Consider the following 17,490-nt stretch of genomic DNA (forward strand, 5'->3'; position numbering starts at 1 on the left):
GTAAAGCTACCTGGCAACAACAAAAAAAACAGGTAAAGTTGAGCATCAAGAAGTCTGCGGCAGGCTTGGTTTTGTTTTGATGGCAACTCTCAATCCTTGAATTTTGAAAACTTGCGAGCCAAATCAACACTACGCATTCCGACAAAAGAAATAATTCAACACTGCGTAGTGGAGTTCCAACATCTTTCGAGCAGAAAATTAAAGCATGATCACATTACCAAAATTATCAGAAAGAGGTCGTCACATCCAAACAGGAAGGCACGTTGCGACTTGCCGTTAGAGACTGCAAACAACTGATAAAATGGTGCAGCAGGGACCAAATCCAAGGTACCTACCTACAGCTGCAACCCTTGTCGAATATAATACGGGATGCTTCACTTTTTTTGAAGCTGCTACGGCGGGCAAAAGTCGGCCTGAACCATTTTCATTTTCATAAACCAGAGCAAGATACAATACAACGGCTACAAGATGTAGCACACGACACCCACAAGAAGGGACAAGGAAACAGAGAGAGAACCGAAACGAGCTATGCCTAGTAGTACAAGCCTTGAACCTGGCACCTGACGCTGGAACAGACCGAGAAGAGAAGGGAGGAGTCTTCTTGGATCAATCAAACGGATACCCGACGTCGAGACGATGGAGAGGACAAAGTCCCCAGGCTGCCCAGCGATCACTCTTCACCTTCGAGACCTAGGAGAGTCGCAACACCATCGAAGGGCATCCCATCACCAAGGCGACATCGCGACAACGAAAACCGTAGACGCCACCGAAGGGCAATGTTCCACCGATACAAGCAGTGCACTTCCTCTTGGTGTTACATCGAGCACCTTCACAAAATCAACAAACCTGGGCACCAAGCAAAGCAACGAGAACCTGTAACATCTTCGAAGGACGTCGAACACCGAGATCTCACCGTCGCCACGAACATCCCTGAGAGGAGGTCAACCAGAGCTGGAGACAAACCTTAGCCTGTTCTGAATCAGCAAAGCACTTCCACCACCACCACCTACAGAACACATGCCCCCCGCCGGCCAACCACGAACCCAACCTCCCCATTCTGCCAGCTGCGTCACGACAGCCGTCCACAAGAACTCCTCAAATGACGTCTCCAAGAAAAGAGTGATGGAAGCCAACACCGTCATCCGTTCGGGCAATGCCCGATCTAAGGTTTTCACCCGGAGTCTGAAGACATAAGCTGTGGGGTTGCAACAAGCTCCTCGACGGCACCCCCAAGGAGGGAAGCGACATCCGCAGACGCCATTGCCGCCGGCATCGACAAGGTCTTTGCAAGAGTTTCACCCGGATCTATGCAGCCCACCCAATCAGCTCCCAAAGCAGCCGGCGCCACCAAGAGAAAGCCGGAGCAGTCATGTTTATGCATCCGCACCAAGGCGGACAGCAGCAAACCATGGCACACATGCTGCAAGGGAACGCATGCAACTCGCAGAGCTTGCTGAAGGGGAAGAGCACCACCCACCGCCGCTTCCCTCCAGTCCTCCACCACCAGAGCCGGACGTGAACAGAACATCCCCGCCGCCACCACCGGCCCGCCGGGCCAAGATCCAGCCCGCTCGGACCTCGAGACGATGTACTGCCGGCGCCCGCTCTCTCCACCACCTCGCGCCCTCCACCGCAGGGGAACAACACCGACTCCGGCCGCGCCTGCCTTCGCCAGATCTGCCGCCGTGCACGCGCTGGGGCACGCAGCCGCCCCGACATCTTCCACGCCCTGACGCAAGCACTGGAAGGGAGAGCCCCGCCGCCGCTGTCCGCTGGGAGGGGCTTGGCCCGCCTTGCATATCCTTCGGCGGCGGCGAGGGAGCGACGGGGAGGAGGGGTCTCGGGTGGCTGCTAGGGTTTCGCCACCCGAGTCGCCCTGGGAGTGATGCGGGTGTCAGAGGCTGACCGTGATTTTGACTGAATCTCTTCTCGGGATGCTTCACTTCACTACGAAAACATCCATGCGAACCGTTGGTGCTAGGTTTATGAAGAGAAACCACGAAAGAGGAGTTCCAGATGGAACTTCTGTACGTATACAAGTGCACGGCCAGTGCTTTGCTTCTCCGTTTGGCTAACTCGGAATTCGCTTCATCCGGGGCATCTAAACTGCAATACAGCCTAACTACATCATGAACATGTTTTGTCAAAGCACTGCCTTTTGCATGAGATGAGAAACAGAACAATCGTAAGACCAATTTATACGACAAAAGAGCATGTTTAGCTTGCAGTTCACATCCAGCATGAATCTGTAGTAGCAAATGATTGGAGCAGGGTATAACAGAGAACAGCTTGACAAAGCCCAGGGATCTCAAACTGGGACTCGCAAGTTTGGTTACATTTTCATTTCAGACCACGGCAACCATCAGTAAACCATGGAAAAGACAGCATGCTTTTTTCAACAGATCAGGACAAGAAGTAAGATTGTTCTCAATTTATTTACTGACACGCTATCCTTGCAACTAACAAAAGTAGTTTTATAATGATAGGTTCATAATTACAAGTACTCAGCACACATGAGAAGCAGGACAAAGAAAACCTGGAATTTTGAAGCGGTTGCTGCAAGTCGTTGTCACCCGGGGAAAGAGCATGTCTTCTGACCATCTCAGCTCTATAAAAAACCTTAAAGACACCAAGGGAAAATGTAAGCAGCTGGCAAGAAATTTAATGTCCCACGTGAAATTAGAGTTTAAGATCTTGGAAGCAATTTGTAGTTAACTCTTTAAGTCTTAACTGCAATACTTATACTTCATAAGTTGAAGCCTTTAGAGTTCCTGCTATGATCTAGGGCACAACCTCCACTCATCTACGGCACACAACCACTTGTGTACTAGTGTTTCAATATAGACAAGAGTAGCGATGGAATCCCTAGTGCATTTTTGTTCCGTCTATTTCTAGCGATTGCCAAGCTGAGGATTGCATGTACTTGAACATCTATTAACTCGGTGGACTACGTGGAGATTCTACCCAACTAGTTAGGTGTGACTACAGTATATCATCAACTGAGTTCAATTGTACCCTCTGATGGACAATTCAGTCTCGTTCACTGGATTTATTTCTAAACATATTCGACGGGTTACTCTTGCAAATTTAGGACATTGTACCGTACAGGTATGTGGAGATAATACAACTGCTACTATATATAGCCTGATCTAGATCTCAACTAATAAGGAGTTCACCAGAAAAATCTAATAGTACAACTCTGTATGCTCAGTTCTATTGTCAGAGGTATAAATTGGCATTAGGCCAACGATCTGAAAGTGACAAAAGAGCTAATAAACCAAGTGCTGTTAGGGCTTTTGCAAGGATGCAGTCCAAATTCCAATGGCACTCGACATGTGCAAGAAACTATGTCCAGAAGATATGGCAGGTTTACCTGAGTTATACTGTGAGGAGCTATAGCAAAACGGCCATTGTATTGCTCAATTCAGTGCACAATAGGAGCGATTTCTTGTTCAGCACGTGGCAGGGAAGCAACTTCAGTAGGTACCAGCAGAGTAATGGGGCGACGACAAACAGGGCAATTAGTCAGGTTGCTGAAGGACAGATCCATGCAGGTAGACCAAGGATCATGTTGTACAAATTTCAGGTCTCCATCAGCCAGGGGGCTTGTGTTGTACTCATTACCACCAAGGAACCAACCCAAACCGTGTCAGAGAGCTCTGATCTTCAGTTGGCCAAATTCATGCATGCATTGCCATACATCGACTTGGCCACTCTCTCTCAGCAACATTGACACGGCCATGCGCCCGGGGGCGGAAAGCAGCTAGCACCACGCACATCACCCTGTCCCGGGGGGGCGCCTCCATCGGCTTCATCAGCCCCTCTGCCTCCTCGACCTCGCCTGCCCTTCCCAGCATCTCCACGGTAGACGCATAGTGCTGCAGCGCCGGCCTCATCATCCTCCTGAACACCTCCCTCCCCTCACCCACCATCCCAGCCCTCGCGCACGCGGCGAGGACCACCATCACCGCCTTGTCATCCATCTCCCCCTCCCGTCCGCGGAACAGGCCGAGCACCGTCCGTGTGCTGGACAGATGCGGTGCGGGCAATTCGTCGAACAGCATGCGCGCGGAGTCCGGCGGGCGACCCGTGCGCGGACATCGCGCTGGAACGCGCCTCTCCGGAGCGCGGCAGCGTGGAGTGTGGCCACCAGCGAGAGAGACGGCAGCGAGGCGGCGCCACGGAGGAGCGCGGCGCAGTGCAGCCGCATGGCCGTAGCCTCGCACGGTGGCCGCTCACTGACTCCGAAGTGACCCAACAGTCCGGGAGGGGACGGGTGGGGTGGCGCGAGGAGAATGCAAGGGAGGAGGAGACGGAAGGGACACTCCGGCGGCCGGCCGGCGTTGAGATCGATTTTGATATAAAGACGAGAAGACGAGGCAGGGCGCCCTTTGGCGTCAAAGAATACGAGGCCCAGGCCCAGGTATGTAGGGCGGGCCCATGTGTGTTCTACGTGCAAGCGCGTGCCAAAAGAAATCCACACAAGTTTTAAAAACTATTCTCGTTTTTTTCATAAAATGTTCATGTTACCAAATAATGATCTAAGGAATATTCAGATTTAAAAAATTGTTACCTTCAAAACAAAATAAATTTTGATGTGTTTCTAAAAAAATAATGAAAAAAACTAAGTAAAAGCCAAGAAAGTTGGAAAGTAGAATGAAAAAAAAAGCATTCCCTACAATATGTTGTTCGAGTCGGTATTGAGCGCCAATGGGCCGGCCTAGTCTCCATGCTCCTGTGTGTCACCCTCTTATTTGAAGCATGTGGGGATAACCTTTTTTTCTCTAGCATGTTATTGTTGTCGGTTGTTTTATCTGCGTTGACTTGAGTTTTAATTATGTTCTAGCGGTGTTTTTTCATACATATATTGTGTTAGGCTATTGTTAAAGACGGTATTTGTTCTGACAAGAGAGTGGAGTTGTTTTGTGTGTGGTTGTAGTGTCCTTGCACGTTTCAGCGTCAGTGTCCGTCGACATCCCTTGGGAACTCCTATTTCATGTTGAAAGGATGAAATTGTTGCTATAATGCGGTCCCATGAAGCCCTCACTCGCTCAACTCGGCTCCCTGCTCCTCGTTCACTTAGTTCTTTTTCGCTCACTCCAGTGCTAGCTTAGAAAAAACTAGCCGTCGTTTATTTATTTGAAAAAGGTTGTTAAATCAAAAAGTTGTTTGTGATTTAAAGAAATGTTGCAAATTAACAAAACCATAATTTTTAAAAACATTAATGAACTTACAAAATATGAGTGGACCTCAAACAATGTTCATGAATTAGAAAAAAGCTTCACAAATTAGAAAATATCCATAGACTTAAAACATGTGCATGAACTTTAAATACATTTGAAAAATTAAAAATGTTCTTTAATTTCACAAAATCTGCAAGATATTTATTAAGTGTTCATGAATGAAAGTGTGAAAAAAGGAAAAAAAAAGTTGGTAAATTCACCGAGCAAGGAGATAGCTACACGCAGCAGAGTGAAGGGGAGATCGCTCCTTTTTGAGCCGGCATAGTTACGTAGTTGATTTGAAGTTTTGTTCTTAGCCTAGTGAAACTTTTGTTTGTCATGCTTCAAATAGTGTTTCTGTTGTATGTTGCTTAAAAGTGTGTATATGTTGTGGATGGTGTTGGATGAACTATATGTATGTGGAACTCTATCAAATGGTGTTCTTTTTGCCATAGGTGTCCGATAGTGATGGGCTTCATAACAATAACCATGTGTGATGTCAATTTTTTATGTATCAGGAAACACAAACACTGACCGGCTATAGATAACAGCAGTGACTAGTTAGTGACCGACCATTGGACGGCCGATGATTGACAAGTATAGGAGATCTATTGCAGCTTTTTGATAAATAAGAGTGTCAAACCCAACGAGGAGCAAAAGGAATCTATAAGAAGTTTTTAGCAAGGTTTCACTCCAAAATCTATAAAAGTAATTTGATAGGACATTTGGTAGCAAGATAATGCATAAAATGATAAACAATAACAATAACAATAAAGTGCAACAAGTGGCACAATCCTTACATATGCTAAGGACAAGTGATTGTGTTTCTTATAGTGATTAAAACGCTCTTGAGGACACACAGGAATTTCACCAAGTTTCATTGAGTTACCTTTTGTTGTTTCGATAAGTATTGTGCGGGCAGGCATGCGCTAAGGTACTGCCTTTACTTGGACAAATAACTATTGATCATTATATCCTCCATGTAAGCATTCACAATTACAAGAGAAATAATTAAGATAAATCTACCATAACATTGAACTTTATCTTTAGGATCAAATCAACCCCTTGTGCAACAATTTGTAAACTAGTGTTTAGGTTTCTATCACTCTTGCTGCCAATTATCTACAAACTAATCCCACAATGTCTTCCCCTAGGCCCAACAGCAGATCTTGCGACCAGCTCATGGTTCTGGCACATGGATAGCACGTTCCCACGCACCCCTGTCTATGGCTAGTTCTTTGGTGATACTCCATTTCTTCAGATCTCTCTTTACGGACTCCTCTCATGTCACATTCAATCTACCCCAAACTCTCTTGACATTATCAGCACGCTTTAGCCGTCCGTTATGCACCAGAGCATTGATACGTCTCCAACGTATCTATAAGTTTTTATTATTTCATACTATTACATTATCAATCTTGTATGCTTTATATGTCATTTTATATCACTTTTGGGAACTAACATATTAACCTAGTGCCTAGGAGGGGCCCTCGAGGCTCCGTCTGACCTAATTCCGGCGCTATAAATTTTCAAATATTACAAAAACCCCAGAGCGAGACCCGAAATAATTAAACCGCCGTTGCAAGTCTCTAGCCTCTACATCAACCTTACCGCCTCTCTGATGATGCTGATAACCCACAAGTATAGGGGATCGCAACAGTTTTCGAGGGTAGAGTATTCAACCCAAATTTATTGATTCGACACAAGGGGAGCCAAAGAATATTCTCAAGTATTAGCAGTTGAGTTGTCAATTCAACCACACCTGGATAACTTAGTATCTGCAGCAAAGTATTAGTAGCAAAGTAATATGGAAGTAATGGTAACGGTAGCAAAAGTAATATTTTTGGGTTTTGTAGTGATTGTAACAGTAGCAACGGAAAAGTAAATAAGCGGAGAACAATATGTGAAAAGCTCGTAGGCATTGGATCGGTGATGGAGAATTATGCCGGATGCGGTTCATCATGTAACAGTCATAACATAGGGTGACACAGAACTAGCTCCAATTCATCAATGTAATGTAGGCATGTATTCCGAATATAGTCATACGTGCTTATGGAAAAGAACTTGCATGACATCTTTTGTCCTACCCTCCCGTGGCAGCGGGGTCCTAATGGAAACTAAGGGATATTAAGGCCTCCTTTTAATAGAGTACTGGACCAAAGCATTAACACATAGTGAATACATGAACTCCTCAAACTACGGTCATCACCGGGAGTGGTCCCGATTATTGTCACTTCGGGGTTGCCGGATCATAACACATAGTAGGTGACTATAGACTTGCAAGATAGGATCAAGAACTCACATATATTCATGAAAACATAATAGGTTCAGATCTGAAATCATGGCACTCGGGCCCTAGTGACAAGCATTAAGCATAGCAAAGTCATAGCAACATCAATCAGAACATAGTGGATACTAGGGATCAAACCCTAACAAAACTAACTCGATTACATGATAAATCTCATCCAACCCATCACCGTCTAGCAAGCCTACGATGGAATTACTCACGCACGGTGGTGAGCATCATGAAATTGGTGATGGAGGATGGTTGATGATGACGACGGCGACGGATTCCCCTCTCCGAAGCCCCGAACGGACTCTAGATCAGCCCTCCTGAGAGAGTTTAGGGCTTGGCGGCGGCTCCGTATCGTAAAACGCGATGAATCTTTCTCTCTGATTTTTTTCTCCCCGAACACAAATATATGGAGTTGGAGTTGAGGTCGGTGGAGCTCCAGGGGGCCCACGAGGCAGGGGGCGCCCCCAGGGGGGCAGGCGCGCCCCCACCCTCGTGGCTAGGGTGTGGGCCCCTGGCCTTGATTCTTTCACCAGTATTTTTTATTATTTCCAAAAATAATCTCCATGGAGTTGCAGGTCATTCCGAGAACTTTTGTTTCTGCACATAAATAACACCATGGCAATTCTGCTGAAAACAGCGTCAGTCCGGGTTAGTTCCATTCAAATCATGCAAGTTAGAGTCCAAAACAAGGGCAAAAGTGTTTGGAAAAGTAGATACGACGGAGACATATCAACTCCCCCAAGCTTAAACCTTTGCTTGTCCTCAAGCAATTCAGTTGATAAACTGAAAGTGATAAAGAAAAACTTTTACAAACTCTGTTTGCTCTTGTTGTTGTAAATATGTAAAGCCAGCATTCAAGTTTTCAGCAAAGATTATAACTAACCATATTCACAATAACACTTAGGTCTCATGTTTACTCATATCAATGGCATAATCAACTAGCGAGCAATAATAATAAATCTCGGATGACAACACTTTCTCAAAACAATCATGATATGATATAACAAGAGGGTATCTCGCTAGCCCTTTCTGAGACCGCAAAACCTAAATGCAGAGCACCTTTAAAGACCAAGGACCGGCTAAACATTGTAATTCATGGTAAAAGAGATCCAGTCATAGTCATACCCAATATAAATTAATAGTAATGGATGCAAATGACAGCGGTGCTCTCTAGCTGGTGCTTTTTAATAAGAGGGTGATGACTCAACATAAAAGTAAATAGATAGGCCCTTCGCAGAGGGAAGCAGGGATTTGTAGAGGTGCCAGAGCTCGATTTTGAAATAGAGATAAATAATATTTTGAGCGGCATACTTTCATTGTCAACATAACAACCAAGAGATGGCGATATCTTCCATGCTACACACATTATAGGCGGTTCCCAAACAGAATGGTAAAGTTTATACTCCCCCTCCACCAACAAGCATCAATCCATGGCTTGCTCGAAACAACGAGTGCCTCCAACTAACAACAGTCCCAGGGGAGTTTTGTTTGCAATTATTTTGATTTGGTTTGCATAAAGCATGGGACTGGGCATCCCGGTGACCAGCCATTTTCTCGTGAGTGAGGAGCGGAGTCCACTCCTCTTGAGAATAACCCGCCTAACATGGAAGATACGGACAACCCTAGTTGATACATGAGCTATTCGAGCATACAAAACAGAATTTCATTTGAAGGTTTAGAGTTTGGCACATACAAATTTACTTGGAACGGCAGGTAGATACCGCATATAGGAAGGTATAGTGGACTCATATGGAATAACTTTGGGGTTTAAGGGAATTGGATGCACAAGCAGTATTCCCGCTTAGTACAAGTGAAGGCTAGCAAAAGACTGGGAAGCGACCAACTAGAGAGCGACAACAGTCATGAACATGCATTAAAATTAATAAACATTGAGTGCAAGCATGAGTAGGATATAATCCACCATGAACATAAATATCGTGAAGGCTATGTTGATTTGTTTCAACTACATGTGTGAACATGTGCCAAGTCAAGTCACTTGAATCATTCAAAGGAGGATACCACCCTATCATACCACATCACAACCATTTTAATAGCATGTTGGCACGCAAGGTAAACCATTATAACTCCTAGCTAATTAAGCATGGCATAAGCAACTATAATCTCTAATTGTCATTGCAAACATGTTTATTCATAATAGGCTGAATCAGGAACGATGAACTAATCATATTTACAAAAACAAGAGAGATCGAGTTCATACCAGCTCCTCTCATCTCAATCAGTCCATCATATATCGTCATAATTGCCTTTCACTTGCACGACCGAATGATGTGAATAATAATAATAGTGCACGTGCATTGGACTAAGCTGGAATCTGCGAGCATTCAATAAACAGGAGAAGACAAGGCAATATGGGCTCTTGGTTAAATCAACAATAATGCATATAAGAGCCACTTCAACAATTTAATCATGGTCTTCTCCTATCGACCCCCAAAGAAAAGAAAAGAAATAAAACTATTTACACGGGAAAGCTCCCAACAAGCAAAAGAAGAACGGGAAATCTTTTTGGGTTTTCTTTTAATTATTACTACTACAGCAAGAAAGTAAACTAGCTAAAAGCTACAACTAATTTTTTTGGTTTTTCTTAAGGTTTATCAAACACACAAGAAGAAAGCATAAAAGGAAAAAAAACTAGCATGGATATTACAGTGAAAGAGCATGAGCACCGACATCTAGCAATGAGTGTGTGAATATGAATGTAATGTCGGTGAGAGATACGTACTCCCCCAAGCTTAGGCTTTTGGCCTAAGTTGGTTTATTGCCACGGATGGCCTGGCGGATATCCAAAGTTGTAGTTGGGGTCGTACTGAGATGAAGAAGACTCTGATTGCCACTGGTTGGCAATCATCTCCGGATCCCACTGGTAATTAGACTGTCGTGGAGGATCAAATTGTGGTTCCGACTCTGGCTCTGTGGCTGATGTAGGGTTCTGGTAGGTGTGAATGGCCGCCAGCGGAATGAGATACTGGCCTGCAGATAAATCAAACAAGGAAGGAGTAGGCAAGGTAATAGTCTCAGGATGATGTTCATCAAAGAACAATTTGTATTTAAGCTCCCCCTCCCTATTCTTTACAATAAAATCATGCGCTACCATACTCTTATAATCTAAATAAACAGTAGGCAGCAATTTTTCTTCTTTTTCATAGTGCCTAATAGGTATGTTATTGTATGCAGCAAGGCGTGAAGCATAAACACCTCCAAAGATGGGGCCCTTTGTACGGTTCAGACTTAACCGTTTGGCAATAATACCGCCCATACTAACAGAGTCGTCACGGAATAAACCATGGAACAAAATAATAATATCAGGAACACTAAGGTTTCCACAGTTTCCGCGACCAATTAAGCAGCGACTAGCAAATATTGCAAAGTAGCGTAAAATAGGAAAATGTATGCTAGTGATTCTTGCATCGGAAACCTTCCTAGTTTCCCCTACAGTAATAGTGTCAATAAACCCGTCCACATCTTTACCAAACCTTGCAAAATTCATATAGTGACATCTTCTTAACCACATCATATAAATTAAACTCTACTCAAGGAGGTGATTCCTTAGGATAATAGTAGAAATTTTGCACAAAAGTATTGGTGAGTAAGAGATACTGTTCGCGTTGGTCGCGGAGGAAGTCGGTGAGGCCTGCATTCTCAGCCAATTCATAAAAATCATCATAAATCCCGGCTGCTCTCAAGAAATCATCGGAAGGCCATTCACACGGCCGAACCTCCGCGGTGCGAGGCAGATTATATTTGGGCCTCTCTGCTTCTTCACTTTGCTTTTCCTTCGAGCTTCGGCTCGATGAGCCCCTCAAAAATCTCTTCATAATTTTCTGAAAATTTCTGAAATTTTTAGTAACTTCAAATAAAAGTGAACCAAGCTCAACAAAATTGATAGCAACTACTCCTACAAGTGCCTAGAGCCTATATCATGCATTAGAACTACTTGGAACCATATAAATTTGACATGCAAGCTCAAGAACATGGTCACCTAGGCAGCACAAATTTGCAATGAATAAAGCACTAGAACAAAAACTAATTGGACCAATGGAGGAGTCACATACCAAGGAACAATCCCCCAAAGCAGTTTTGTGAGAGGTGCTTTGAGCAAGGAGATCGAAAATCGCAGCAAAATGAGCTAGAACTCGTGCTTGAGCTGGATGGTGATTTTTTTGGGAGGAAGAAGAAGTGTGTGGGTGGCTGGCATAAGTGGAGGGGGGCCACCGTGGGCCCACGAGGCAGGGGGCACGCCCAGGGGGTGGGCGCGCCCTGGACCCTCGTGCCAGGTGCTTGCTCCCCATGTTGTATTCTCAGTGCCAGATATTCTCAAATATTCCAGAAAAAATCCTAAATTGGCAGGGCATTTAGAGAACTTTTATTTTCGGGGTATTTTTATATTGCACGGATAATTCAGAAAACAGGCAGAAAAATACTATTTTTACTTTATTTCAACTAAATAACAGAAAGTAAAAGGAGGGTACAGAAGGTTGTGCTTTCTAACTTCATCCATCTCATGCTCATCAAAAGGAATCCATTAACAAGGTTGATCAAGTCTTGTTAACAAACTCATTTCGAGTAACATGAAACCGGAGAAATTTCGAATAACACTATGTTACCTCAACGGGGATATGCACATCCCCAATAATAAGAATATCATATTTCTTCTTGACAGTAGGAAGAGGAAATTCAAAACCTCCAAAAATAATCGATGGAATTTTTCCAATAGAATTGATACTGTGGACTTGAGGTTGTTTCCTCGGAAAGTGTACCGTATGCTCATTACCATTAACATGAAAAGTGACATTGCCTTTGTTGCAATCAATAAAAGCCCCTACAGTATTCAAAAAGGGTCTTCCAAGAATAATAGACATACTATCGTCCTCGGGAATATCAAGAATAACAAAGTCCGTTAAAATAGTAACGTTTGCAACCACAACAGGCACATCCTCACAAATACCGACAGGTATAGCAGTTGATTTATCAGCCATTTGCAAAGATATTTCAGTAGGTGTCAACTTATTCAAATCAAGTCTACGATATAAAGAGAGAGGCATAACACTAACACCGGCTCCAAGATCACATAAAGCAGTTTTAACATAGTTTCTTTTAATGGAGCATGGTATAGTTGGTACTCCTGGATCTCCTAGTTTCTTAGGTATTCCACCCTTAAAAGTATAATTAGCAAGCATGGTGGAAATTTCAGCTTCCGGTATCTTTCTTTTATTAGTAACAATATCTTTCATGTACTTAGCATAAGGATTCATTTTGAGCATATCAGTTAATCGCATACGCAAGAAGATAGGTCTAATCATTTCAGCAAAGCGCTCAAAATCCTCATCATCCTTTTTCTTGGATGGTTTGGGAGGAAAAGGCATGGGTTTCTGAACCCATGGTTCCCTTTCTTTACCGTGTTCCTAGCAACAAAGTCTCTCTTATCATAACGTTGATTCTTTGATTGTGGGTTATCAAGATCAACAGCAGGTTCAATTTCTACATCATTGTCATTGCTAGGTTGAGCATCAACATGAACATCATCATTAACATTATCACTAGTTTCATGTTCATTACCAGATTGTGTTTCAGCATCAGAAATAGAAATATCATTTGGATTCTCAAGTGTGTCAACAACAGGTTCACTAGAAGCATGCAAAGTCCTATCATTTTTCTTTTTCTTCTTTTTAGAAGGACTAGGTGCATCTATATTATTTCTCTGAGAATCTTGCTCAATTCTCTTAGGGTGGCCTTCAGGATACAAAGGTTCCTGAGTCATTTTACCAGTTCTAGTAGCCACTCTAACAGCATAATCATTATTCTTACTATTTAATTCATTGAGCAAATCATTCTGAGCTTTAAGTACTTGTTCTACTTGAGTGGTAACCATAGAAGCATGTTTACTAATGAGTTTAAGTTCACCTTTAACTCTAGACATATAATCACCCAAGTGTTCAATCATATAAGCATTTTGTTTTAATTGTCTACCAAAATAAGCATTAAAATCTTCTTGCTTAACCATAAAGTTATCAAACTCATCCAAACATTGGCTAGCAAACTTAGTAGGAGGGATTTCAGCTTTATCATATCTGTAGAGAGAATTTACCTTTACTACCTGTGTCGGGTTATCAAGACCATGAGTTTCTTCAATAGGTGATGGATTAAGACCATATATTTCTTCAACAGGCGGTAAATTAAGACCATGTATTTCTTCAATAGGAGGTAAATTCTTAACATCTTCAGCTTTTATACCTTTTTCTTTCATAGATTTCTTTGCCTCTTGCATATCTTCAGGACTGAGAAATAGAACACCCTCTTTTCTTCGGAGTTGGTTTAGGAATGGGCTCAGGAAGTGTCCAATTATTTTCATTTGTCAACATATTATTCAATAGAATTTCAGCTTCATCCGGTGTTCTTTCCCTGAAAACAGAACCAGCACAACTATCCAGGTAATCTCTGGAAGCATCGGTTAGTCCATTATAAAAGATATCAAGTATTTCATTTTTCTTAAGAGGATGATCAGGCAAAGCATTAAGTAATTGGAGAAGCCTCCCCCAAGCTTGTGGGAGACTCTCTTCTTCAATTTGCACAAAATTATATATATCCCTTAAAGCAGCTTGTTTCTTATGAGCAGGGAAATATTTAGCAGAGAAGTAATAAATCATATCCTGGGGACTACGCACACAACCAGGATCAAGAGAATTAAACCATATCTTAGCATCACCCTTTAATGAGAACGGAAATATTTTAAGGATATAAAAGTAGCGAGTTCTCTCATCATTAGTGAACAGGGTGGCTATATCATTTAATTTAGTAAGATGTGCCACAACAGTTTCAGATTCATAGCCATAGAAAGGATCAGATTCAACCAAAGTAATTATATCAGGATCAATAGAGAATTCATAATCCTTATCAGTAACAAAGATAGGTGAAGTAGCATAAGCAGGATCATATTTCATTCTAGCATTCAGAGTTTTTTGTTTAAGCTTAGCTAATAATTTCTTAAGATCACTTCTATCATTGCAAGCAAGAAAGTCTCTTTTAGTTTCTTCATCCATAACATAGCCCTCAGGCACAACAGGCAATTCATATTTATTGGGAGAGCCTTCATCATCACTTTCATCAATATTATCAGTTTCAATAATTTCATTCTCTCTAGCCCTAGCAAGTTGTTCATCAAGAAATTCACCAAGTGGCACAGTAGTATCAAGCATAGAAGTAGTTTCATCATAAGTATCATGCATAGCAGAAGTGGCATCATCAATAACATGCGACATATCAGAATTAATAGCAGAAGCAGGTTTAGGTGTCGCAAGCTTACTCAAAACAGAAGGTGAATCAAGTGCAGAGCTAGATGGCAGTTCCTTACCTCCCCTCGTAGTTGAGGGATAAATTTTTGTTTTCTCGTCTTTCAAGTTCCTCATAGTGACCAGCAGATATAAATCCCAAGTGACTCAAAGAATAGAGCTATGCTCCCCGGCAACGGCGCCAGAAAATAGTCTTGATAACCCACAAGTATAGGGGATCGCAACAGTTTTCGAGGGTAGAGTATTCAACCCAAATTTATTGATTCGACACAAGGGGAGCCAAAGAATATTCTCAAGTATTAGCAGTTGAGTTGTCAATTCAACCACACCTGGATAACTTAGTATCTGCAGCAAAGTATTTAGTAGCAAAGTAATATGGAAGTAACGGTAACGGTAGCAAAAGTAATATTTTTGGGTTTTGTAGTGATTGTAACAGTAGCAACGGAAAAGTAAATAAGCGAAGAACAATATGTGAAAAGCTCGTAGGCATTGGATCGGTGATGGAGAATTATGCCGGATGCGGTTCATCATGTAACAGTCATAACATAGGGTGACACAGAACTAGCTCCAATTCATCAATGTAATGTAGGCATGTATTCCGAATATAGTCATACGTGCTTATGGAAAAGAACTTGCATGACATCTTTTGTCCTACCCTCCCGTGGCAGCGGGGTCCTAATGGAAACTAAGGGATATTAAGGCCTCCTTTTAATAGAGTACCGGACCAAAGCATTAACACATAGTGAATACATGAACTCCTCAAACTACGGTCATCACCGGGAGTGGTCCCGATTATTGTCACTTCGGGGTTGCCGGATCATAACACATAGTAGGTGACTATAGACTTGCAAGATAGGATCAAGAACTCACATATATTCATGAAAACATAATAGGTTCAGATCTGAAATCATGGCACTCGGGCCCTAGTGACAAGCATTAAGCATAGCAAAGTCATAGCAACATCAATCTCAGAACATAGTGGATACTAGGGATCAAACCCTAACAAAACTAACTCGATTACATGATAAATCTCATCCAACCCATCACCGTCCAGCAAGCCTACGATGGAATTACTCACGCACGGCGGTGAGCATCATGAAATTGGTGATGGAGGATGGTTGATGATGACGACGGCGACGGATTCCCCTCTCCGGAGCCCCGAACGGACTCCAGATCAGCCCTCCCGAGAGAGTTTAGGGCTTGGCGGCGGCTCCGTATCGTAAAACGCGATGAATCTTTCTCTCTGATTTTTTTCTCCCCGAACACAAATATATGGAGTTGTAGTTGAGGTCGGTGGAGCTCCAGGGGGCCCACGAGGCAGGGGGCGCGCCCAGGGGGGCAGGCGCGCCCCCACCCTCGTGGCTAGAGTATGGGCCCCTGGCCTTGATTCTTTCGCCAGTATTTTTTATTATTTCCAAAAATAATCTCCGTGGAGTTTCAGGTCATTCCGAGAACTTTTGTTTTTGCACATAAATAACACCATGGCAATTCTGCTGAAAACAGCATCAGTCCGGGTTAGTTCCATTCAAATCATGCAAGTTAGAGTCCAAAACAAAGGCAAAAGTGTTTGGAAAAATAGATACGACGGAGACGTATCAGATGCCTGAGTAGTTCCTCTCATGACCCACTAGAACATAAAGGCGCGTATTGCCGCGCCCGTGCATTTTATTGGAAAAACAATACAATATATGAGAAAATCAGGACATCACAAAAAGAGAAAAAAATATTACTTCAATATAGATAGTTGGGCATTATTGAAACTTTGGGTATAAATTCAAAATTGACACAGGTGATAATGCAATCTAAGTCAGCGCTGCTGGAATGTCATTGTGCATTTTTTTGTCTATGCACACAACATTTGCTAAGACATTTGAATATCTCTACTCCTAATGTTTGAGTTGGTAGTCTCGCCTCACTCCGGTTAATCCTTCCCCACCATTTTTTATGCCACCAACACATTTAAACCGGATTTTACCATGATCTCTTTAAACCGATTTTATTTAAACAGATTGTAACTTTCCATGCGGCATTTAAAATAATCAATCACGGTTAATCTCCAATCAATCTGTAAAGACCAAATCTAAATTAATCAATCTTGCCATAAGTCTCTCACCCCTCAATCACAATAATTAACCTTACCTTAATAAGCCCTAAGGACGGTAATGGGTAGGGTATGGGTAGGGTAGAGCAATACCATACCCATACCCTGCCCATACCCGTATAGTTAGTGGGTACAAAATTCTACCCATACCCGTACCCATGGGTATTAAACTTTACCCGTACCCATACCCGACGGGTACCCGTACCCATTGGGTACCCAACGGGTAGAACAAATAGTACATAAGTTGTTCACAATTTTACGCTCACTAATTGCACATTTGACAAAAAAACAATTATCTCAGCCCAATAATAGATAGATGAGTAATTGACCAATATCAAAATTTAGAAATCACAACATACTCTTAAGTCAATAGGAGTAGACGAGTCACATGATAAATTAATGACTAATTGAGGAGAACTTAACATTACTTCACAAACGGGCAGGGTATGGGTATACCCATGGGTACAAGACTATCCCCATACCCTACCCATGACTTAATGGGTAGGATATGGGTACTACCCGTGGGTATAAAAGTGTGCCCATACCCTGCCCATGCGGGTACGGTAC

General features: G+C 42.8%; 1 long non-coding RNA gene and 1 pseudogene across 1 annotated transcript; both read right to left on the reverse strand.

The window, feature by feature from the left end:
- Nucleotides 1-2,366: 2,366 nt before the first annotated feature.
- On the reverse strand, nucleotides 2,367-3,633 carry LOC123124082 (uncharacterized). Its single transcript, XR_006460952.1, has 2 exons — nucleotides 3,374-3,633; nucleotides 2,367-2,619 (listed from the first exon to the last, which is right to left on the reverse strand). It is a non-coding gene; the product is annotated as an uncharacterized lncRNA (long non-coding RNA).
- A 16-nt stretch (nucleotides 3,634-3,649) lies between these two features.
- On the reverse strand, nucleotides 3,650-4,377 carry LOC123124083 (pentatricopeptide repeat-containing protein At5g15340, mitochondrial-like; annotated as a pseudogene).
- Nucleotides 4,378-17,490: the final 13,113 nt, after the last annotated feature.

The sequence above is a fragment of the Triticum aestivum genome, chromosome 5D (genome assembly GCF_018294505.1).
Source record: "Triticum aestivum cultivar Chinese Spring chromosome 5D, IWGSC CS RefSeq v2.1, whole genome shotgun sequence".
Taxonomy (NCBI): Eukaryota; Viridiplantae; Streptophyta; class Magnoliopsida; order Poales; family Poaceae; genus Triticum; species Triticum aestivum.